Source organism: Dermochelys coriacea, chromosome 3 (assembly GCF_009764565.3).
Source record: "Dermochelys coriacea isolate rDerCor1 chromosome 3, rDerCor1.pri.v4, whole genome shotgun sequence".
Taxonomy (NCBI): Eukaryota; Metazoa; Chordata; order Testudines; family Dermochelyidae; genus Dermochelys; species Dermochelys coriacea.
In genome coordinates, this window is record NC_050070.1 from 169,558,154 (window position 1) to 169,581,546 (window position 23,393).

Sequence of the window (23,393 nt, forward strand, 5' to 3'; positions counted from 1 at the left end):
CACCCTTAGGAATCTGTGAGACATTCCTTTATACAGTTGGGCCTTTAATCTTGGAACCCTGGGAATGGGTAATCAGCAGACAAAGGTCCCCTGCTCAGGGAAGCTTCAAACGGCTGAGTTCTTGCATAACCACAGGTGGTATATTAGCATTCACCTCCCACTAGCAATTTCCTTGGAAAGCCACCTAATCCTGTTTGTCCCATAGGTTTATTCTTCTCTCACACATTGTTTCAAATAGTCCTCTGAAGTTCATAATGCTTCCTGGGGTTTACCTGGGTCACATCTCCCCCCTATAGAAGTTGCATACAATTCCACAATAATACATAAATTCTGCATTTATAGTAGAATGGACTCCAAGGCTATTTAAATTCATAAGGTCTCCCAAAGATACTGCAGAAAACTGCAATATCTGTCACAGATGGTACGTCTCTAGAGTAGTTTACTTATCTTGGGATCTGAAGTAATTAAGAACATAAAAATGGCCATTCCAAGTCACATCGAGCCCCATATCCCGTCTTCTCACAGTGGCAATGAACAGAACATGGCAGCTTATCAAGTGATCCATCCCCTATCACCCAGTCCCAGCTTCTGGCAGTCAGAGATTTAGGGACATCCAGAGCATAGTTACACATCCCTGACCATCTTGACTAATAGCCATTGATGGCCCTATTCTCCATGAATTTACCTAATTCTTTTTGGAACCCAGTTATCCTTTTGGCCTTCACAACATCCCCTGGCAACAAGTTCCACAGGTTGACTGCATTGTGTGAAGTAGCACTTCCGTTTGTTTGTTTTAAAATTGCTGCCTATTAATTACATTGGGTGAAGGGATAAATAACACTTCCTTATTCACTTTCTCCACACCAGTCATGATTTTATAGACCTTGCTCATATCCCCCCCTTAGTCGTCTCTTTTCTTAGTCCATGTTTTTAATTCTCTCCATATGGAAGCTGTTTCATACTACTAATCTCTTTTGTTGCCCTTCTCTGTACTTTTTCCAATTCTAATATGATTTTTTGAGATGAGGCGACAAGACCTGCATGCAGTTTTGAAGGTGTAGGTGCACCATGGATTTATATAGTGGCATTATGATATTTTCTGTTTTATCTATCTTTTTTGCTAATAAGTTCTAATATTCTGTTATCTTTTTTGACTGCCGCTGCAGACGCCTTCAGAGAACTAGCCAGGATGACTCCCATATCTCTTTCTTGAGGGGTAATAGCTAATTTAGACCCATCATTTTGTATGTGTAGTTGGGATTATGTTTTGCGAAGTGCATTACTTTGCATTTATCAACATTAAATTTCATCTGCCATTTTGTTGCCCAGTCACCCAGTTTTGTTAGATCCTTTTGTAGCTCTTCCACTAGTTTTAGTTCCTGGGGGAAGCTACGAAACCCTTCCCCAGGGGGCTAGAATATAATCCCTAGCTCACAGAGATGCATGTAACATTTATAGGTACACAAGTTTATGACTAATCCTTCAACCCATAGTCTGGCATATCTCAATATAATAGTCATTTGAAGTTTCAATGCTTCCAAGATCTCACATCTGTAACACATAGGTTTGCAGAGATTAAGACAGACTTTTTCTTAGTCTCTGATAACTGCAATAATGCATTTGAATTTATATCACTTCCCCCCCCCCCCCAGCAGAGGGGTTCAGACTATAGCGTATTTTCTTTCTCTCCTTTATTTTTGTGCTCTTCAATTTCTCTCCCTTCTGCCCCCCCCGCACTTGTGGTGTGAGTTGTTGGGTTTTTTTGTTTGTTTGTTTGTTTGGTTTTTTGTACCTGTTCCTCTCAGGCACTGCCATTGAGATACAGCACAGAGTTTTTAATGAGAATAGTGTTGATGCAAAGCATAGATGTGATGCTATTTATATAACCAATATGTTGTTTAAGAGATTTCTTTTTCCAGGGATAGATTAATTGTGCATGGGGAAGGCAAACTGAACGTTCCCCTGATTTGCCCTTCCCTTCAATATGAAGATGCCTGAAAGTCTTGGTCTAAATCAGATCTGGATTCTTCAGCCGTGGATGTTTCACCTCTAACTCATTGACGCTAATATGCCCTTTGTAGGTTGAGAGTCTGATCTGTTCAATGAATAGCCGGAGGACTTGAAACCTAACTGTGCCTCTGAAGCCTCATTTTCCAGCACTCTGTGATCCCAGCTGAGCAGAAAGGGAGGATTTTAATATATCACCAGTGGTTTTCTACTCATGCAATTAGTTTCTTTTAACTAGCCCTGGCTATATCCTCATGGATGGATAAGATAAACAGCATGCAGTGGAGAACAGAATGGAGTATGATCTTGGATAGACTGTTGTGGTTAACTCCCATGAAGTTTCTGCTAACTTGGAGCAGGAGGGGATCGGCTCATTAGCGCACATCTGTAGCTGCTGGAAAAAAGTGGGAAACAATGTTAATATCAGATTGGTAAAATATCACCATGTGGTAATCTGCTATTGAGCCTTTCACCTCCAGATTCAAATAGAGTCTAGGTAATTTGTGATTAAATGTTGTCACCAAATCATGGCGGTTAGATGATCTTGTGAAATGGATTGGTGGTCTTGCTCCTGTACCAAATGGGCGAATGTCACACCACAGTTGGCAGTCTCAGCAGCGATATCAAGGACTGAAGGGATATTTGAAGCTGAATGCCCTGCTCATTCCTAGAGGTGGTCCCTTCTAAACAGAGTTGAGGCATATTGGTGGACAAGCTGTACTTGTCCATGCTGTACTTGTCCTGTGGGTGAATAGGTGACTTCAAACTCCAGGGATATCAACCTGATGTCTTTCATGACTACTAAATTCACTAACTTTGGGATACTGTTCTGTACCTTTAAGGGATGAAAAGGCCAATAACGTGTATCAGTTGAGCTGCTGAACTTGTATGAACTTTTTATTTAGCAGGTGACTTAGTTGGTTCCATAAGGTTCTATTCTGCCCTTAATTATGGTCTTCAGATCTATGACTTTTATTTCATTTGGACAAGTGAGTGTTGCCAAATGCCTTTGTGATTCAAATCCAATGAAGTTGGCATTCTCTCTGCTAGATTCTGGAAGTGTGCCCATTGTGCATGCCTGGAGGCGACAGAGTTGATGGTATATTTCCCAAGACAGGTTGAAAAGGGTGGAGGGACTGGCCTGGCCCACACAAACAAGTAGAGTTACATTTCATTTCTTCCTTTAAATTCCTAGAATTCAGAGATTATGCATAACTGTTGATGGGGGGCACAATTTAAAGGTTCTAATGGTAATGCAGCAGGGTACTGGGCAGGGATGTAAACCTTGGCAGAAATCGGGGGGGCCATACCCTCCCAGCACATTGCCTGTGCCAGAGTTCCAGACTAAACTGGGTGTGTAAATTTATTCCAGCAAGCCTCAGGCAGGTTTCATTCTATGCAGCCAGTTTTGCTCAGCAAATCAGTGGCCTAACACTCACTGGTCTTGGCAGTGTTTGGAAGATAAACTCTTCTTTAGAAATCTCCACCACTCAAACAAGCTTTTCTGCAGCATCAGGCATTTACATGTACTTCTTTCAAATACATATGTTTGGGTGGCAATTGAATAGGTGAAACTTGCTCAGCTGCGGATGGCTGAGTTCCTTCTAGGGGTTTAATAAGAGCAGATGATGAGCCTTAAAAGTTGGTGTGGTCAGGAGGAAAGAGTACAGGGGGAAGCACCAGATAATCCCGTGTTCTAATCCTGGTTCTCTCTGTGTGTCTTTACACCTCACCAAGATTCTCTTTCCTTTCTCCATGTATCATAAAAGGAGAATAGTGACACCCCAGCCCTTGTGAGGATTAATTAGATAATGACAGTATGGTGGTCTAAACATGTAATATGCTCTTATTATCCTTCTCTCACTAAGAGAGGGGAACTGATCTGAGTAAGGTTAAGTATCCTGCCTGTCTAGTCACTCCCATTCTGGTGCCCTATCAACTAGACCAGGAGTTTTCAAACTTTTTTTCTGGGGACCCAGTTGAAGAAAATTGTTGATGCCCATGACCCAACGGAGCTGGGGATGAGGGGTTTGGGGTGTGGGAGGGGCTCAGAGCTGGGGAAGAGGGTTGGAGTGCAGGGGTGAGGCCTGCGGGGGGGGGCTGGGAATGAGGGGTTCAGGGTGTGGGAGGCGGCTCTGGGCTGAGGCAGGAAGTTGGGGTGCAGGATGGGGGCAGGGCTCTGGGCTGGGGATGTGGAGTTTGGGGTGCAGGCTGGGCTGTGGGTTTGGAGGGGCTCAGGGCTGGGGCAGGGGATTGGAGTGCAGGGTTGGGGCATGGGGTTGGGACATAGACTTATCTCTGGTGGCTCTTGGTCAGCAGCGCAGCCAGGGTGCAGAGGCAGGCTTTCCACCTGTTCTGGCACCACAGACCATGCTGTGCCCCAGAAGAAGCCAGCAGGAGATCTGGCTCCTAGGGGGAGGCGCACAAGCGGTTTCACGTGACACTCACCCTCAGGCACTGCCCCCCCATTCCCAATGGCTGGTTCCTGGCCAATGGGACTGCAGAGCTGGTGCTCTGGGCAGGGGCAGTGTGCAGAGCCCTGTGGTCCCCCTGCCTAGAAGCTGGTCCTGCTGCTGGCCGCTTCCAGGGCGCAGCACGGTGTTGAAACAGGTAGGCACTAGCCTGCCTTAGCTGGGCAGCACTGCCGATGGGACTTTTAACATCTTAGTTGGCAGTGCTGACCAGAGCGACCCAGTGCCTGACAGGCTGCGACCCAGTACTGGGTTGCAACCTGAAGTTTGAAAAATGCTGAGCTAGACCACACTGTCTTCTCTTTTCCTTCTTGCTCAGGATAGGAAAGAAATACAAAAGCTTGCTCTGTAGTCATGCTTTTTAGGTCCAGTATTAGAGCCCTCATGGAAATGCCAGTGCCCACAGCAACTAGCAGCTAGTGTGATTTTTTTTTTTTTTGTAGTCTGAAGGAATGACTGGAGAGATCCAGAATGGAGAGACTGTTGGTGAGTGGAAAGACCCAGAATGTGCCATCCCGTTCTCTAAATAGCCTGGCAACAGGAGATGTGTGGGCAGCACCTTTCTGGTCTTCACGAAGTAGCTAGAGATGGGCCTCAACCAAAACCTGAGAGAAGCCCCTGCTAACTTTGGAGAAGAAGAGGAATCTGGATCCAGATCTAAATTTTGTTGATCAGGTCCCACGCAAACAGCAGCTCTATTTGCAGGTAGAATTTGCTGAGGCAAGTTTCCCACTCATTTCGTAAGGATTCAGTATGCTTCCCGTGTGATGTTGTAGTGAGGAGGCATGGCATCCCTCAGAGTGACAGGAGGGACCACAACACACCCCCTAGTGGGCCGAACCAGGCGAGTCACATCCGCCCCGACAGAAGCAGAAGGGCAGCACAGAAAGGGTAAGTACAAAAGGCAGGTCCAGCAGCTCAGTTGTGGTGGAGCCACCACAGGAGATGGACATGTCCCGCCTGCTGCTGGAGCCTGCAGAGGAACTGCCTTCTGAGGTCTGGCCAGAGCTCTCAGGACCACTGGCCGACCAAGATGCTGCAGAGCTGCCAGGGCTGCTGCCTGAGGACTGGCTGGATCTCCCCGGGCTGCCAGCTGACCGAGATGCTGAGGAGCTGCCACCTGGGCAGCGTTCCCCCAAGATGTCTATTTTGCCTTTGCTTGGTTCTTCAGCATTCTTCTTCCCCAGCCTCGTTGGCCCAGTCTTCCTACAGTAAGGACATGCATCTTCTAAAAGTTGGGACTTTCCAGAGACAGATCTCTTCTCAACAAAGGAAAATGCCACGGACATGGTTTTCCTCAAGAAGAAAGAGATGTGTAAAGGTGACAGATCCCAGTCATGCACTTATGATCTACTTTGTTTTTCCTGTTGTTCTCTCTGAAAGCAAGGATATTCAAGATTTGCCAGGAGAAGATACTAGCTCTCATGGTAACACCCAGACAGCCAAAGAGGACCCTTCTTTTAGTGTTGGCAATGTCATTGGGATATTCTCTTGTGCTGTCATGTAAGAAGCTTACTTCATGGTCTGGCTTTATGCCATCTCCATGATTGACTGCATGGCTTTTTGAATAGAGAGGCTGAGCCAGGATAACTCTCCAAATGAATGCTTACTTACTGGTGGAAGGTTTCTTTGAAGCTGGCAAAGATTAAAACCCTCCCCTCGAAACGTACATCCGCTATTTTACCTAGCTGCATTTGTTGCATTGTTTCAGTTTATATAAGTTGTTTGGAGAAGGAACTGTGCATCTCTCAGTACCTAGTGCAATGAGGCCTCCACGATACAAATAATAAATAACATGCAAAAAAGAACAGTGTGTCAGCAGGGAGGATAGCTCAGTGGTTTGAGCATTGGCCTGCTAAACCCAGGGTTGAGAGTTCAATCCTTGAGGGGGCCGTTTAGGGATCTGGCGCAAAAAAAATTGTGGATTGGTCCTGCTTTGAGCTGGGGGTTGGACTAGATGATCTCCTGAGGTCCCTTCCAACTCTGATATTCTATGATTCTATGACGGACACAAGTACACCTGAGGGAGAGAGTAGAAAGCATCCCAGGGAAACCAGGCAACTGACTCGTAGGGAGCTGACCTGATACAAGGTCCGCGTGTTGCAGGCAGATCCCTGCTGACCCAGTGGTGGCCATTCTGCCACTGTTGGGGCCCTGGGCTGGGATGTGGTGGGCCTACATCCCCGCTGCCACCCTATCCTGGGGGTGGCAGTACTCCCCCCTCCTTAGACCAGGAGGCCTGCTCTCCTCAGGCAACCCTACCTGAGTCCCATGTTGTTGGTGCTCAACCCTGCCTGAGCCTCTAGACTTATTAGTGCTCACCCTTACCTGAGACCCTAGACTTTACTGGTGCTCACCCCTACCGGGGCTCATAGACTGCTTGGCTGCTCGGCCCTGATTGCAGGCCAGAGCCTACCCATTGCTTTGCTGCCCCTTCCTGGCTGGGCCTAGGGCTTATAGACTGCTGTACTGTTCTGCCTGGCTGGAGGGCCGGAGCACTAGGTAAAGCTAATTTTTCCCCCCCCTTTGAGCTCACCTTTATAGGTATGCGACAGCTAGCAGGTGTGGCCTCCTTCAGACTGACAGGGTGGGACGACCACGCAGCCTACAGATTTGAACTGGGAGCAAAGTTATAGTACACAGTGAACCAGCCTCCTGGGTTGAAAATTCAAGATGTGCTGCTATTTTCTGTATAACCGAGGTGCGTGTGCCTTGAGTGTGCAAGCCATCATTGGGATAATGGAGGCTGTTTGGACTGCATTTACAACCTCTTGTGGCTCTAGCACCCTCAGTCCCTTTTGGTCACTGCGGCACCATCAGCGTCCAGACTCTAGCATTTCATAGTCAGCACCTAGTCAGTTAGTTGGTTGCGTTTGTTTTTGAAAAAGGAAGGTTATGCTGTAGTTTGGGTTCCACAAGCCACGCAAGAAGCAGCACGGTCTAGTGGAGAGGGCACTGGACTGGGACACAGGAGAGAGGCTGTTCTCTGTTCTGCCACTGATCTGCTGAGTGACGTTGGGCACGTCACGTCCCCTCTCTATGCCTCTGTTTACCCTCCCACCCTTCATTTGCCTTCTCTTCTTAGATTGTAAGTTCTTTGGGACAGGGACCGCCTCTTACTAGGTGTGTGCACAGTGCCTAGCCCAACCTTTGTTAGGGCCTTTCGACGGTATTGTAATGTAAACAATAGCGCCAATAATGGTGCCAGCTGATCATTGTTTGAAATACCCTATTCTAAAGAGTAAGGGGAGAAGAGATTTGTTTTCTGGTGTTTCGTGACTGAACTCATTATGGATGTTTGCAGCTCTAGAAGCAGAATGTAATGAGTGGTCATAGACCTCATTCCATCAGGAATCCATAGCTACTGCATGCCCATCAGAACTAAGAAAAAAGATGCATTACATTTGTTAACTGTCCTTGGCACCACCAAGCAGTTACTCTTGAGGAACAGCTGCGGTAACAGGATCTGCATAAACTCGTGTGATCATCATTCCTTTGGGACAGAAAGGTTTTTTTGTTTGTTTTTTTTTGTTTGTTTTTTTGTTTTAATACAAATAGACTTGTTTTGTTCTCCTGGTCTACCTGTTGAATTGCCTGAACCACCCTCAGCACATGACACCAAAGTTTCATGACTCACACAGGTGTAATCATCTCAGTTTATTTGTGGCAGATAGATGAAGCTGTATTGCTTCAGCATAAAAGTATTATGGGGCAACATTGATAGAATGGTAGTGATGTTTTCATTAGTAATGTATGAGGATTCTAAATCTATGTAAAAGGGCAGAGCAAAACTTAGAGCAGCATTTAGCCATGCAAAAGGTATACACCTTCTTTAAAAACAATGATCAGTCTGTGTGAGACCATACTTAAGCAATGAAGTCTGAGACTGTTATTTTATTAATTATTATTATTAGCATGTATTCTCTGTATTACAGTTGCCTAGAGGTCCCATGCAGGTTGGGGCCCATTGTGCTAAGAACTGTACACGATATAGTAAAAGATGACAGCCTTAGTTTAAGACAGTACGCTGCAGAAGGATGAAATAAATGACTAGGTTGGGAGGTGGTGAGGTGGGAGGAAAGCTGGCGTAGCATTAAGACAGATATGTTTTTTCAGACTAGCTGTGTACTCAGTTTCTAGGTATGGTGGTTTTGTTGGTGTTAGTGCTTGTCTTGTGTAGGCATCGTGGCAGAAGTGAAGCTTCAGGAGGGATTTAGAGGAAGATAAGGTTGTGGCTTCACAGATTTTTGACAAGGAGGGCATTCCACGCAGAAGGGACAGCATGGAAGAAAGCTCAAAGGTGTTTGTGGGAGAATCAATGGGCAATGGAGGATCCAACTGCAATGGGGTTGAGAGTAGGTCATTTATGCAGGGAGGTTAAATGCTCTTTTGAATAGAGGAATTGAATTGTTTTTCCTGTCATTTTCTTTAGTTTGTGTTTGTTTGTGGAGCACTAGACTTTTAATGCAGACATCCTCTACAGATCATAGATTCTGTCATGTTAGAACTGTTCAGCCCCAGGTATAACTGATAACAGGATGTCACCAAAGAGCTTCATGTGTGATCCACCATGCTTATTTCTTTTTAACAACAAGTGAACTGCAGCCCCTGAAGTTTCACTGAGTCCCACAGCCTGTATTGCAAACCTAGCACATTCCGTTCCACATCACTAGATGTCACTGCTGCTTAGAATTCAAAGCAGTGATTGCAGGTCAGTTGACAGGTTTCAGAGTAGCAGCCGTGTTAGTCTGTATTCGCAAAAAGAAAAGGAGTACCCGTGGCACCTTAGAGACTAACAAATTTATTAGAGCATAGACGGCTTGGCCCTGAAATTGTAGGTGGCTGCAGAGGTCAGTAATGGAGCAGACAAGCCTCAGAAGATCTGGAAAGGGATGGTTCAGTCCAGAGAAACACCCTAAATTAGGAATCCTTTCCCAAACCTTATGGATCTGTGGAATTAGCCCAGAAATCTCATGGAGATCAGGCTTTCCCAGCAGTTTTTCTTTGTTTCCTGGCTCTTGGCAGTGCCAGCCTTAGTTCTATGTGGCCAAATAGGGCCCTGCCATTCCAAGGGTCTGCACTCTGTGCACACATCCTATCTCGATTGCCTAGGTGTGGACCTGTCTGACACCACTGCCATAGCAGAGACTGAACCCCCTAGTGCACTCCCTTATTGGAGTAGAGCAATTGTGAATAGCAAAAAAATCTGCAAATGTCTCCATCGGTCTATAGACCACTGGCCAACAGGGGATATTCTTCACATTTGATATATGAATAGCCCAAGCAGCTCTACTCGGCACTGAGCGCTATGTGGGCCCAAAGGGAGCTGTCAGAGAGAGGTGTGGGTGGACTGTAGGAGGTGGATATGGGAGGAAATGACAGCAGGGCTGTGCTATAGGTCTGGATTTCTGTTTGACTTTATTATTTATTGATTTTTCACTTATGCCCTATCATGGTTGTTTAGAACAACTTCCAAACTGTTGGGCTCTAATTGCTATAAACACATACAAATTCCTTCCTCTCCCTTTCTGTTGTGCTTGCTATGCCTCTCACATGAACTTACCTCATTTTAGTCCCAAAATGTCTTATGTTTTGGACAAATTTGCTGTGCCCTCACATTGATTGACAGTTAGTTGCATCAGAAACAAAAAATCATGACACTGAGGTTCTTGAAGGAGCTATTTAGTTGTAAGGAAAGATCTCATCACATTTTAAGTTTCCTGCCTGAGTATTTTTGTGTATGCAATGTTGTAGCCATGTTGGTCCCAGGATAGTAGAGAGACAACAGTTGGTCCAATAAAAGATAGTGCCTCACTTACCTTGTCTCTCTATTTTTATGTCCTTCCTTTTGGGTCTTGTCATGCCTTGCATCCTTCTTTTGGGCCATGGTAGGCTGAGATGTACAACCCTTATGTGCCCAAGTGCTACTTTCTCTGAGTACTGTCTGCCTACAGGTCTCAAGACTTGAAGAGATCTATTTTGGAATGAAGCCACAGTTGAAAGAAACACAATTTTCATAATCCCTTCACAATCCATTGCATGTGATAGTCACTCACATGCTGAATATGGTGAACTTTCACCTTCCTGCCAGAGCCAGTTCAGCATGGTGACTGTTTCCAGAGCTGAGCCCTTTGTCCTGTCAAGCGCACATCTCATGCAGTAACCCCTCTCTTGCATAGTTCAGAGGCTGAGCTCTGACCAGATCCTGTTGGTTTCAGTTTCTTGTTTTCTCTGCTTTCCCTGAATTCAGAATTTCATCAGATCATTACAAAACCTGATGCTGGTTTCCTCTAAAGGCTGTCTAAATCAGATGTAAAACAGGACGACAAACCGGATTTCATGTAATGGGCATGCTCTGAACCAAAGCACTCGCAGCCACACAGATACGGACAAGAAAGATTTGGAAGAGGTGGCCCAGTACCTTCCTAGCATATCGACTATTCAGCACGTACATAACTCTGTGTGGGGTGTTCAAATTACTTTGCACATACAGAGTCACACAACTTGGGTGGTCTGCAAAACCTTGGTGATGGGAAACCCCCCTGGACTGGAGGCACAGTGGTGCAATCGGCTTGCAATTCCAACTCAGCTGGGGTCCTGGAGCTGGCCAGTGCCGCCTAAAGAGTCCCTGAACAGCCAGAGTGGGAGCAGTGCCAGGGCACCTGGGAAATTTGTGCCAGCAAGGTTCTTCTGAAGCCCTATCTGGAGTTTAAGGCTGCCCTCCCTTGGTAAAGGAATCAAGACCTGCCAATTGTCATGCAGCTCACATTGCCATGCATTCCTGCAGCTTAGCTGGGTCCTTGCTCATCCAGCTGGCCTGCAAGTACCTTTTGCAGTTCCTACTGCTAGCTGCTAATGTCTGCTATAGCCACATGCTACTTCTCTCTGCTTTTGTGCCCAGCCAGCACAGAGCCCCAAAGAGGAGGAGATGGTGGCAGCAGAGGCAGGCCGAGAAGGGGCCTGAATAGAGGCTGTGAAGCAGGAGAGAATAGGACGGGGCTGAAAAGAAACAGGAGAAGAATGGGGGGTGAATAGTGAGGAGACTGACTGCCCTAGGCTTAGTATCATCCACTTCCCTTCCCTGCCTTTCCTAGGGAAGTGCAAAGTAGATCCCAGATTGTCTATCAGACTTTAGGGCTGGTGACTGGTATGCAAACATCTTCACCCAGTTAGGGACAGATTCTGCCCCCTTTGCTCGCACTTAGTGGTACCTTTCCCTTTGAGGAGTGCCATTTGTTTTAATGGGGATTATCACAGAGTACAATATTACTCAATGTCTCACATTATTGGGTGTTTTCTTAAAGCCCCAGCTCCTGGAGTCATGGGGTTATCTGAGGGGGGGGAAGTTTCCTGCCCTCATGGTTGCTTGAAAATGTTACCCAAGTGCTCCCTGAAAGGCTCAAAATCCAGAAGGCAAATAAACTCCACATTTATTATTTTTAAAAATTCTTGTGATTTTTTTTAAGCCAATTTCATGATTTTGGGGGACCTGACTCTTAATTTTTGAATTCTTGTGGTTGGAAAACATGATCTGCATGAGGGTGGCAGAATCTGGCCTTTACTGTATTTCTAAAGCAAAACCAGTAATAAATATTTAGGGAGAAGGCAGAGAGATGAAGAAATACTGTCCATGAATTTCCTCTGATGATTTTATAAATGCCGTAAAAAGGTCTGTTGCTGAGACTCTCCTTCCCCAGTACCTCAGGGGCCAACATCCTGGCTTATATCATATAGGAGGCAGGCAAGACAATTTAAGGTGTGGTCCAATATATTTAAATGCCCAAGAAGTCCAGAACTGTCTGTCGGTAACATCCTGTAGATTCCTAATTATCTTGGAAAACCATAGAAGGTAAATAAACTATAGCTGGCAAATTTACAAGTGGGGTCCACCTACAGACTTTGCTTACGGACTTGGATTCAAACTTTCTCAAAAGTTGTGGATAGCTGAATCCAGGAGTTTGAGTTTTGGCCCATTACGGAGTCGGGGTGAGTTGCACAATCTGGGTCTGAAACTGAACTTGGTCAAAGCTTGGGGCTGGGATTTTGGGTTTAGGACCACTTTAGTGTGAACAAAGAACATGAAACTAATAGTACCTAAAATAACACTTGGATTGACATCCTGATTTTAAAAAAAAAAAAAGTAGGGCCCATTCTTGCTGACGATAATGTCAATGGCAAAACTCCCATTGACTACAATGGGAGCAGGAGAAGGCCCAAGTGTAATAGGGAAGGAGTGAATGATTGTAATCCTGAAAATATGCAGGAGACTTCGCATTTGTGTTTACAGCGAGGGAAGCAGTCAATATCCCAAATAAGAAAAGGAGTACTTGTGGCACCTTAGAGACTAACAAATTTATTTGAGCATAAGCTTTCGTGAGCTACAGCTCACTTCATCAGATGCAGCTGACGAAGTGAGCTGTAGCTCACGAAAGCTTATGCTCAAATAAATTTTAGTCTCTAAGGTGCCACAAGTACTCCTTTTCTTTTTTGCGAATATAGACTAACACGGCTGCTACTCTGAAACCTGTTAATATCCCAAATGTTGCAGATATTCTGGTAACCCAAAGCTAGCTGTCTACTTGTGTATTAATCTGTATGTACCTGCTTGGGTTCTTGCTGCCACCACCTTCTCTCTCTCTCTCCTTTTTTTTTTTATTATAGAGTTTCTGTACGTGGCTAATGGATTAGATGTTCTTCCAAGAGTGTCACAGCAGCTTAAATGAAATTGACTGACTATTCGAGTCAGAAAAACAGCATCTGAAGAAACAGAACCCCACTTCTCCTGTGTAAGACCCACTCATAGGATAGGTGGAAAAGAAATCTTGTCCTAGGGAAATATAGAGTAGTCCTTGCTCAGGTAGGACTGCTGCCATCCTCAGTGGGAACTGCAGCGTTAGATTCCTAGGGTGAAATCCGGGACCCATTGAAGTCAATGAGTTTTGCCATTGACTTCAATGGGGCCAGGATTGGACTCATGTAGGACTCAGTTTTGCTCTACGGGTGCAAGACACAAAGACCAGAGGTGTTCACATCATGGATTTTGGCTCCTCTCATTACAGAGATATGGCTACAGTCACCAAATTCAGATCTGGAGCAGAACTTCACCAGAGTCTGGGACTTTTCATCTCTGAGGGTTTGGTCTGGGTCCAGCCCTTGTTCAAACCTTAATGCTGGAGTGTCTCTTATTTAGCTATTGAACTCATTGCTTTTTTATGATAACACATATGTTCTGTATTCTTCAGTTAGATATGCAGGGCCTGATTCTGATCTCGTATACTCTGGTGAGGCTCAGGAGAGAGGAAGGATGGTCCTTGGGTTAAAACACTGGTCTGAAACTTGGAACCTCTAGCTTCAATTCCTGCCTCTGCCACAGACTTCCTGTGTGACCCTGGGCAAGTCCCCTAGTGGTGGGATTCACATGAGGGATTTAGGCAGAGCATTATGGTGTCTAAGGCTATGTCTACATGAGCACTTTTGTCAGTAAAATGTATGTCGCTCAGGGGGTTGGGAAAAAAAAACACTCCCCTAAGTGACATAAGTTACACTGACAGAAGTGCTGGTGTGGACAGTGCTATGTTGGTGGGAGAAACTCTCCTGCCAACGTAGCTATCACCGTTCATTGTGGGTGAGCACTATGTTGAAGGGAGAGCTCTCTCCCATTAGCATAGAGCAGCTACATGCAAGATCTTACAGTGGTGTAGCTGCATCAATGCAGCTGTGCTGCTATAAGGTCTCTAATGTAGACATAGCCTAACTTTTTAGATGTCCTGCCATCTAATTGAATTCATATAACCCCAAGTTACATACCCAGACTCCCCATACGATGCATGGGGAGAGTTAGGCACCTAAAAAGGGATTTACAGAAGTCAGCACGCTGAGCAGAGAGCCACCTAAACCAATAAGAAATGCTCAGGAGAGGAGCCTGGCGTAGAGGAGGAGAAAATAACTGCAGTACACATTTGGAAACATTAGAGGAAGGTTAGGGAAGTGAAAGGGACACAAGAAGTGGAGAGGTGGACAATGATAAGACATTGGGGCTCTAACATTTGCCAGTCTGCTTGAATAAGGTATCCACTTCAACCTTCTTAACTACATGCTAATGTTCAAGGCCCTTTGCATGAAATTGCACACTAGAGCTAAATTGATGGGCAAGAACCCCTGATTTGTATGGTAGACTGCACTGAATTCTGGTCCATTGTGTGACAGTGTTAACTGATTACAAAAACCTTTTGATCACCTGGGAGGCTCCTAACTGGCCAGGTAATGCCAGTAGGCAATTAAACCTTGTCTTGAGGATAGCCAGGGGAAGCCTAGCAGGAAGGAAGCATCTGGCTGCTGGGGCTCTAAGCCCATCCACAACGGAGCTCCACATCAGGGGAAGGTCCCTTGGACATGGAGCTCCTAAATTCTGCTATGGGAGCTCTTAGATGGCTGCCTCCCCCTGCTTCCTTCAAGACTGCGCTTCAGGTCAAGATCCTCACAGGTATTTGTGCACCTAACTCCTATTGATTTCCGAGGGAGTGAGATGCTTCAATACCTCTGAGGATCTGGGCCTCAGCTCCTGCTGCCCCTCCTGCTGTGGCCTGTTCCTTTCTCCCTCACCCCCCAGCGCCACACTGTCCTCCTCCTGCAAAATTCCTGCAAATGGCAGGGGACAAGCTGAGGAGCTGGCAGGAAACAGACACATTTTGGATTGCTGCAGCGTGAACTGAGGTTTGTGAGACTTCTGGATGACAAGTAAATTTATGCAGCCATTTGTGAAGTCACATAACTGACTTCCACAAGGCCCTGTTCATTTCAGTCACGTGGCAGCAGGGCCGTTCCCCCATGGAGAAATCACTAGATATTTGTGGGCTTTAATATAGGTTGGCTAGCCTCTGAAAGCCTGGACCTCTAAGAACAAGGATGTGGGCACAGGGTGTGGCCTTGTAAAATGTGGCCACTTTCTAAATTATTTATGCATATAAGGAAATTGGAAACCAGATTGTTAAAATTGGCCAGAGTGACACATCTCAGGTCCTGGAAGTATCAGGTTTTGCCCTGCAGCTTTGGCTCAAACCACATACCTACAGATGCTCAGAGTGACTGTTCCTGGGCTGTTGGGTGGTGTCACCCTGCTCACTTCCTAAAGAGCATCCATATTAACAGGCAAGTAATTCACATAATGCTGCTTCCAGTGCAAATCAAGGGAGATCAGAGTTAATCAGACAGAAGGCTGGGAGGACATGCTCTGTGTGGGAAGGCGGGGGGGGGGGGGGGACAAGGGTAAGATTTGATGAAAGAACAGTTAACGGGATTAGAGCAGATCAAAGGACAGCAGGACAGAACAATGTGCCTGTTTCCCAGTCGTCATACACCATACTGTGGAATAGCAGGGCGGGGATTATCAAGCAATCACTGTAATGAAGCTTTCTGAAGGGTCAGGCCTTAACAGCAAATCTCACCAGGAAAGGATGGCATCTACAAATCACATACAGGCTCATCTTTTGCTGTCGCAGTTGAATGTGCTGCTTCTTTTCCCCTCTGCTGGGCTTTACCCCTCTTTGAGAGGTGAGTTCTTCCGGCAGTTTTGTCTCATGAAACTGTAAGTAATTCCAGAACAACTAGAGAGGCACCAGCAGCTTGAGAATACTAAGACTGCTCTTTTCTTAATAGCAGAAATAATTGTTTAAATCAGTGGTTTTCAACCTGTGCAGTCCTCTGGGGTCCTCACCTCCATTTGAAAGCTTTTAGGAGTCTGGAAATGAAAAAAGGTTGAAGACCATTTGTTTAAATTCAATAGGAAAAAATACTGAAAAATAAAGAAAAAGAAAAGACAGAGATGGAGAAAAAGGAAACAGATGATCTGAGCGTGTTCTCCCTTCAGTACAGCAGCCCTTGCCATGTCTTCTCCACATGTGATTATAATTATTATTTGTATTCCAGGCACATCTACATGCTTGATCTGAGATCACAGCACCATTGTGCTAGGTGCTGTACAAACATGGAGTAGGAGACAGTCCCTGTCTCAAGAACTTGAAGTCTAATAGGCAAGACAATTTCTTTTTATCATGTCCCCATAATGTTTCCCACAACATCTGTGCACATGCAATTACCCGATCATTGCACTCTGCCAAGTCACTGGAAGTGCATTCATGCTCAAGCATGGCATCATAGGAGGCTGTCTACCACAGTCACAGGTATTGGAGCCAGTGATGTAGCTCCATTTGATCATCATGTCTTTAGATGGGCCAACTCCAGTGTGGCATCAATTAAGGTAATGCCATGTAGGCCAGGGCTTTTCTGCAGTGGGTGGTAGGTGCTTGATTGGTGGGAGCTGGAACTCACAGGCTGCAGAATTGTTCTCTACTCTTTTTTTTTTTTGGCCATAACTGAACCTTTGTCTGTTTGGGTGACAATGTTTGGGGTTTAACAGTGGCAAGAAAACTTTATTATGACTTCAGTTGACTCAATGTCAGCGTTATCATATAGTAGGTTTCTTGGATCTGTGCATTGCCTTATGCACTCAACTCTGCTAGCAACTTCCTGGGGTATATCAAGAGGGAGCAATACCTGGAAGGACGTAGAGGCTGTTGACATGGGCGGGCTTAAGGCATTCTGTCGTTTACCAGCAGGAGGTGTTAAGTTCAAGGTCTAGCTTCTTCACATGAGGGAGTTGTGCCCACACTGCAGAGGCGTATTCAGAAGAGAAGTAGCAAAGTGCCAATGCCGTTGATCTCAGAGTGAAGGGGTCTGCACCCCACTTTAATGTAACCAGCTTGCTGAGAATGTTGTTTCGTATGCTAAACATGGCTTTAGATTTCTTGATGTGGGCTCTAAAGGAGAGTGGGTGGTTCACAGTAACACTGAGGCATATGGGATTTATGGAATCAAATTTTGCCCCCAAGCCAGCTGCTGTTGAGTTTGGGTTTGGCCTTCAGTTTTTGAGATAGGATGCACTGACTTGCACCTTTGCATACAGTTGGTTGGCTGCATAGTACTTGTCCTTGGTGCTAAGTGTATTCACCAGAGTACTCTCTAATATGGCAAACTCCTTGTGCTGGGTGGTGACGCACAGACCATCTGCATAGGTAAAGCACCTTGTGCTAGGATAGTTTGGCTGGTGGTTTGTGTAGATGTTGAGTAATGTGGGTGCTAAGACTCTGCCTTGTGCCATTCTTCTGTTGTCACCATCAGATCCGTTTGCCACAAAAGTTCACAAAGAATCTTCTGTTCCTCCAGTATGGTCTGTCTTCATTCTCATTAGCACTTTGGCAAGGAGCCTGCGATGACTGACCATATCGTAGGCAGCTGAGAGATCAACAAACACCGCTCCTGTAATCAATCCTTTTTCATATCCATCTTTCAATTTGTTGTGTCAAGTTCAGAAGCTGTCAAGTGGATGACCAACCCGGGCAAACACTGGCCTGTTTGTTGATAAGAAGTGGTTCAATAACTGGTGTAAGTCAGCGATCAAGCAATTTTACGCTATCACACAAAAGTGAGCTAGATTGAAAGTTTTTTTTGAGTTGGATAGTTCCTTATCAGGCTTTGAAAGGGCCACTACCATGGCTTGTCGCCAGATTTTCAATATCTTGAGCTGGATGAAACAGGTATTGAACATACTCAGGCCCCTCTACTGTGTGTGGGGGCTGACATTTTTGCTATGCTCAGTTCAGATGTTAGCTAGGCCTGCTGCTTTCCCTATTTTCAGAGCACTGATTCTGGTAGCCAATTCCTCCATGGAGAAGGGTGTTGTAAGATCTAGCTTGATGGATGCAAATACCTTATACTCTGCTAGGAGAAACATACCTTATGGTTATTGGACAGAATATCCCCCTGGCCTAACACCCCAGTCAGCCATACTGCATGAGGTTTACAGGTGAAAATTCCAAGAAGACCCTTTTTGGAGATGACACAATAGCCACTGGTGAACATCTACTTTTCGGAAATAGTTCGAGAATACTTAAAATCCTGGCAGAACTTGATAGAATCCTTGGATATGACTCATAACAGCAAAAAAGCACGTCACCCATACATAAACTCTCTGACAATACAAAGATAAGTGGACATTTCAACATCTCAGCTGATCAGATTAACCTTCTCATTGAATAGCATTTGGTGGGCAAATACCAACTGGTCATCACTGCTTCAAATAAAGGGTAAAGAGAGGCATGGAATGAAGAATTGACTTGGCTCAGGTCACACAGCAAGGACTAGAACCCAAGTCTCCTGAGTCCTACTTCATTGTTCCAGCCACTGGCCCTTTACAGACATACATGAGCAGCTAATTTTGAGGGAGTTTGGGTCTAATGTGTAGCTGTGTCCCAGTTCAGGCTAGATTCTAATCTCTTTACTCTTGTTAAATAGCAATTTCATCTTCCTGCTCCCTGAGTCCCCCCATGCAGTGTTTGACAGGTACTGATCAGTGTGTGATCTATGGACCTTAATCTCCACAAATGCTGTTTCTGAAAAATTAAGATCAGACTTGGATTAACAGAGGGCCATGTGATCAGGAAGGGAGTGGGCAATGGGAAAGACAAATAAATCCTATCAAAAACATACAAGATTGCTATTTATTAATAATTAACAATTGATTTATTAATAAGCATCCCAACCACCCCCTTGCAAATTGCTTGTGATGTTGTATAACATCCTAAAACTTACTTCTTCTAAAAGCTTTAACAAATGAAACCAGTACAGGGATAGTCTGAATCAAAGAAGGAGAGGAAAGAAGGAAAAGTGGAATTGGTCAGATTGATAAAAGTTAATTGAATAGCAGTTTTAAGAGTGGGGGGGAGAGCATTCTAGATTAATGAAGTGGGGGAGCAGGTTGTGCATTCTATGATCAAGTACAGCAATGACCCAATCAGCTGCTGATTTAAGACCTGTGGTAGGAATCCAAAATTAGTGGATGATGTCTGAGTGCAGATACTCATCTGGACACGGCTCTCCAAAGATGTCCTGAATATTGGCAGGGGCTACACCATTAAAGGCTTTCAAAGTCAACATTGTCAGCTCAAAGTCAATTCCCCCTATATATAAGGCCGTTAGTGTGAAGAATGCAGGTGCTCATAATATGCACGAAAGCTCAAGCCAGTGAGCAAATGTGCCGCTTCATTCTGTGCAAGCTGGAAGTGTCGTTGAAGCTAGGCGGTAAGCCCTGCTCAGAGGGAATTACAGTAATCGGGCCTTGTGATTATGAAGGCATGTATTTCTGCTGTGAGATCTTGATACAATAAATAAGGGCACAGCCTACGCAAATTGAACATCTGACTATAAATCCACCTTTGAACCTGTCTGGATACATGAAGCTTTCCAGGGAAAGAATGTGGTTGAAAAAGAACACCATGATTTGCAATCTGACACTGTCCCTTGAACTAGCCCTCTCCAATGGGGGCCTGAAGGATGGGAAGGATTCTTGATTATGATGGCCTCTACCAAGCATCAAGACTTTTATGTACTCAGTCTTGAGGACAAGCAAGCTCTGCTTCCTCCTCAAGGTCAAAAACTGAGCCATCCATAATTATTAGTCACTGTTGCAAATCTTGGCTTTAATTTAACATGAGAGGAATGAAAGTCTGTTTATTTGCATTGAAGCAACTCTACAGCTTCACTGCACTATAAGCAGAGTTGCACTTTGTCAGATTCTGTTATAAGCAGGTCCCACTCTATAGAGATTACAATGTACCAGCCAATTTTTGCCCATAATAACACACCAAACAAAAGAAAACAAAACCGAAAACAAAACACAGCAATACTGAATCGGGTTATCATCACCACATGCACTGGTTTTCTGTATACATTTGGTCATTTTAATTTTTCATAGTCATACATTTTAATGCCAGAAGGGACCATTAGATCAGCTTGTCTGACCTCCTGTATATCATGGACCACAGAATTTAATCCACTTACTCCAGTATTGAGCCCAATAACTTCTGTCTTGATTTGAAGATATCAAGAGATGGAGAACCCAACAACTTCCCTTGGTAGTTTTGTTCCAAGGGTCAGTCACCCTCATTTTTGCTTTATTTCTAATGTGAATTTGTCTGCCTTTAACTGAAATTAAGCTTAATTAAAAGGTATTCATTAATATGCAAACCCAGCTAAATGCACACTCATTGTACCATGTATTGTTAGCAGTACTTCCTTTTATTATCATGTTCACCAACAATCAAAAGTTTAAAGTTTAAAATCTAAATTAAAATAAATGTTCTCCATTGGTTATGATTAAAACATGTGCGCAGGCGTGTGTGCGTGCATGTGCGTGCACACACACACAGTAATTTTCTCTTTGTTCTACCTTTCCTGAGTGCATCCCACTATCTGAAATGAGAACAGGGCTAGTCAGTTAACTAAGTATTATCCTACAATTCAGAATAATGATGCTAAAAATGAAACATAAAATTAAGCTGTCATTTTTCTGTCGCTCACTCAAGATATTAAATGTCCTCCTGTAATGCTCTTAATTTCCATTAGAATACCTTGCTGACAAATGCTTATCATTTCAGAAATACCCAGAACCCCACTGCAGTTTGGGTGCTGACTGCAACATTCTCTTTGATGCACCCCACAGATATATGGTCATTCTACTCACTGTTCATTTGAAGGAAAACTCTGCTTCTCCTATCACAGGTGCAGAGCCCTTCTTGGAGCAGAACAAGTGTAGTTGCCCTGCTGAGAGGGCACAGGATTTCAGGAGGCTGTGTATGGGTTGCCTACACCCAGTACGACAAGTGTCCAGCTATAGAGAAGTTCCCTGTGTGGCCACAGGCAAGGGGTTTGGGGTCAGGCAGGATTAGGGCTGATGGAGTCACTGCTATGTGGATCATCCAGTCCATCTCACCCGTGGGAGAGAGTGTTAGGGCTACAGAGGCTACCCCAGCTATTCCATTATGCGGGAGTAGCCTCCAGTGTGGCACTGGGGATGAGCATGTCCTGCCAGTCACACTGCTCAGAAATCCACAGTACCTGGGCTGTGGGTGGGTTTCCCCTGGAGGAAGATGCTTTAGCAATTTACTTATTATGCTGCTGCTCTAAGCCACTGAAGTTTGTTAGCCAGCAGTGATTCAGTAACAACTGAGGTGCAATTTGAAAACCTTGGGGCCAGAGTCTTTGCCGTGGGCAAGATCTGTTTGGCTCAGCAGGGACCTGGTTATGGCCCTGCAGTTCTCTGCCTGTCTCTGCCCCAGTGGAAAGCAGTGGTGCTTCAGCTATGCTCCCCTTTCATTCTTGGCAGACCCCTTATGCTGGGACCATGCTGGGACTGGCATAAGTGACTGATTTTATACAAACTAAAAATTCCCACTTGCTGAGGGACGTCTCAGCTGGCTAAAGACGAGCAGTTCTGCATGGTGCTGAGCAGCACCAAAAAGTTGGAAGGAGAAAGAAAATCTGGCCTGTGATTTCAGTTTATGCAATCTGGATGCATCTATCCTGGCAACAATCCCATGTGCAATTCAGCCCCACCCCATGGTTCCATCTGTGGAAGTTGCTGTGTAGGCAGAATTCAGGCATTTTGACCACAATAGCATCTAGCATAGACAGAGCTTCAATCCCTGTGCCCTGCCTAGCACCAAAGGAGCAGTACAGTGACACAGGGTACTGAGTCTTGCACAGTGTGGATGCAGTCCTTCATTTGTGTATGCAGATGATGGAATTTACCTGCCTACAGCTCATGCAAACTGAACACAAGCGAATTGAACACATGTAAATTCCATCTCGTCTGCGCACAAGGGAATGCAAAAACAACACAAGCTAGCAACTTTGCATGCAGATAAATCTCTGCTGATGCCACTTTGAAAGTCTGGCCCTAGATATTTATACTTCAGGTGATCTGTCAAATTTGATCAGTGTTTTCATCTGAGTTAAGGTGGTTGGTGTTTTTCCCGTGTGGGTAGAATTCAAATTTGGCTGCTCTTGTGACTGAGACAAGTGTGTCTGTCCTGATTCATTAGGAGCTTTCTGTGGCAGGTCAGCTAATACTTCAAGTCCAGAGCAGTGAACAGCAGCAACATCTTGAATTAAAGCCTATGTTCTCACTTTGATTATCTATTCCAGTCTGTTTGGAAATCAGCCACATCAGATTAATTAAACAAAAATGTTTGCCTGTTTTTTCCCCTCCTGGTGGTTTGTTTGCATTGCACTTTGATATATCTTTTAACATTTACATTTGAGCCATGATGGTTACATGGAGAAAGGGGGGGAAATTTATATTTTTATTAATTTTTGTTTCTAATTTTATCTGAACGCTATTTGTATGTCTCACATTTCAATCCAAAGCCCTTTGAAACCCTTCACTCAAAATAGATTCATGGATTTTAAATCTTAAATGATAGACCATTATCATAATCGACTCCGACCACTTGCAAAACCCAGGCCATATAACTTCACCCAGTAATTCCTGCACCAAGCCCATATCTTGTGGCTGAATTAGAACATATTTTTTAGAAAGACAGGCAGTGGATCTAATCTTCACCTCTAGAAAGGGTCAAACTGAAATCCTAGATCCAAATATAACTGACCCCTCTTGGATTGTCAGCAAGGTTTGAACCTGGACCTTCAGTGCTGAAAGCATAAGACTGCACCACTTGAACTGAAGGACTGAGACCCATAGCCGATATCTGTAGCATGCTCATTAATCTCTCATGCAGCCCCAACACTATAGGGAGACACAGACTCACACTTTCCTAGAAACACCATTGAACTTTGAATCTGAACTTTGCATCTCAGGCCAACTATAAACTACCACCTTCACGAGCCCCAAATTCACTCTCAAATTTTAAACATATACAAATTATATCATAGAAAAAACAAAGAACTCAAGAGTGAAATTAATCTTGCTGATCATTTTGACTCCAAACAGTTCCTATGCACATGGCTGCACTCATGATCCAGTGGGAATAATGGTGAAATTTCCTAATGATAGACCAGCTC

The 23,393-nt window shown here is 44.7% G+C and overlaps 2 long non-coding RNA genes across 2 annotated transcripts in view; both read left to right on the forward strand.

Annotated features, from left to right (window-relative positions):
- Positions 1–23,393, forward strand: part of LOC122459514 — a 100,013-nt gene that overhangs the window by 53,025 nt on the left and 23,595 nt on the right. The gene's annotated exons all lie outside the window — the stretch shown is intronic.
- On the forward strand, positions 1,180–2,535 carry LOC122459513. Its single transcript, XR_006280258.1, has 2 exons — positions 1,180–1,216; positions 1,920–2,535. It is a non-coding gene; the product is annotated as an uncharacterized LOC122459513 (long non-coding RNA).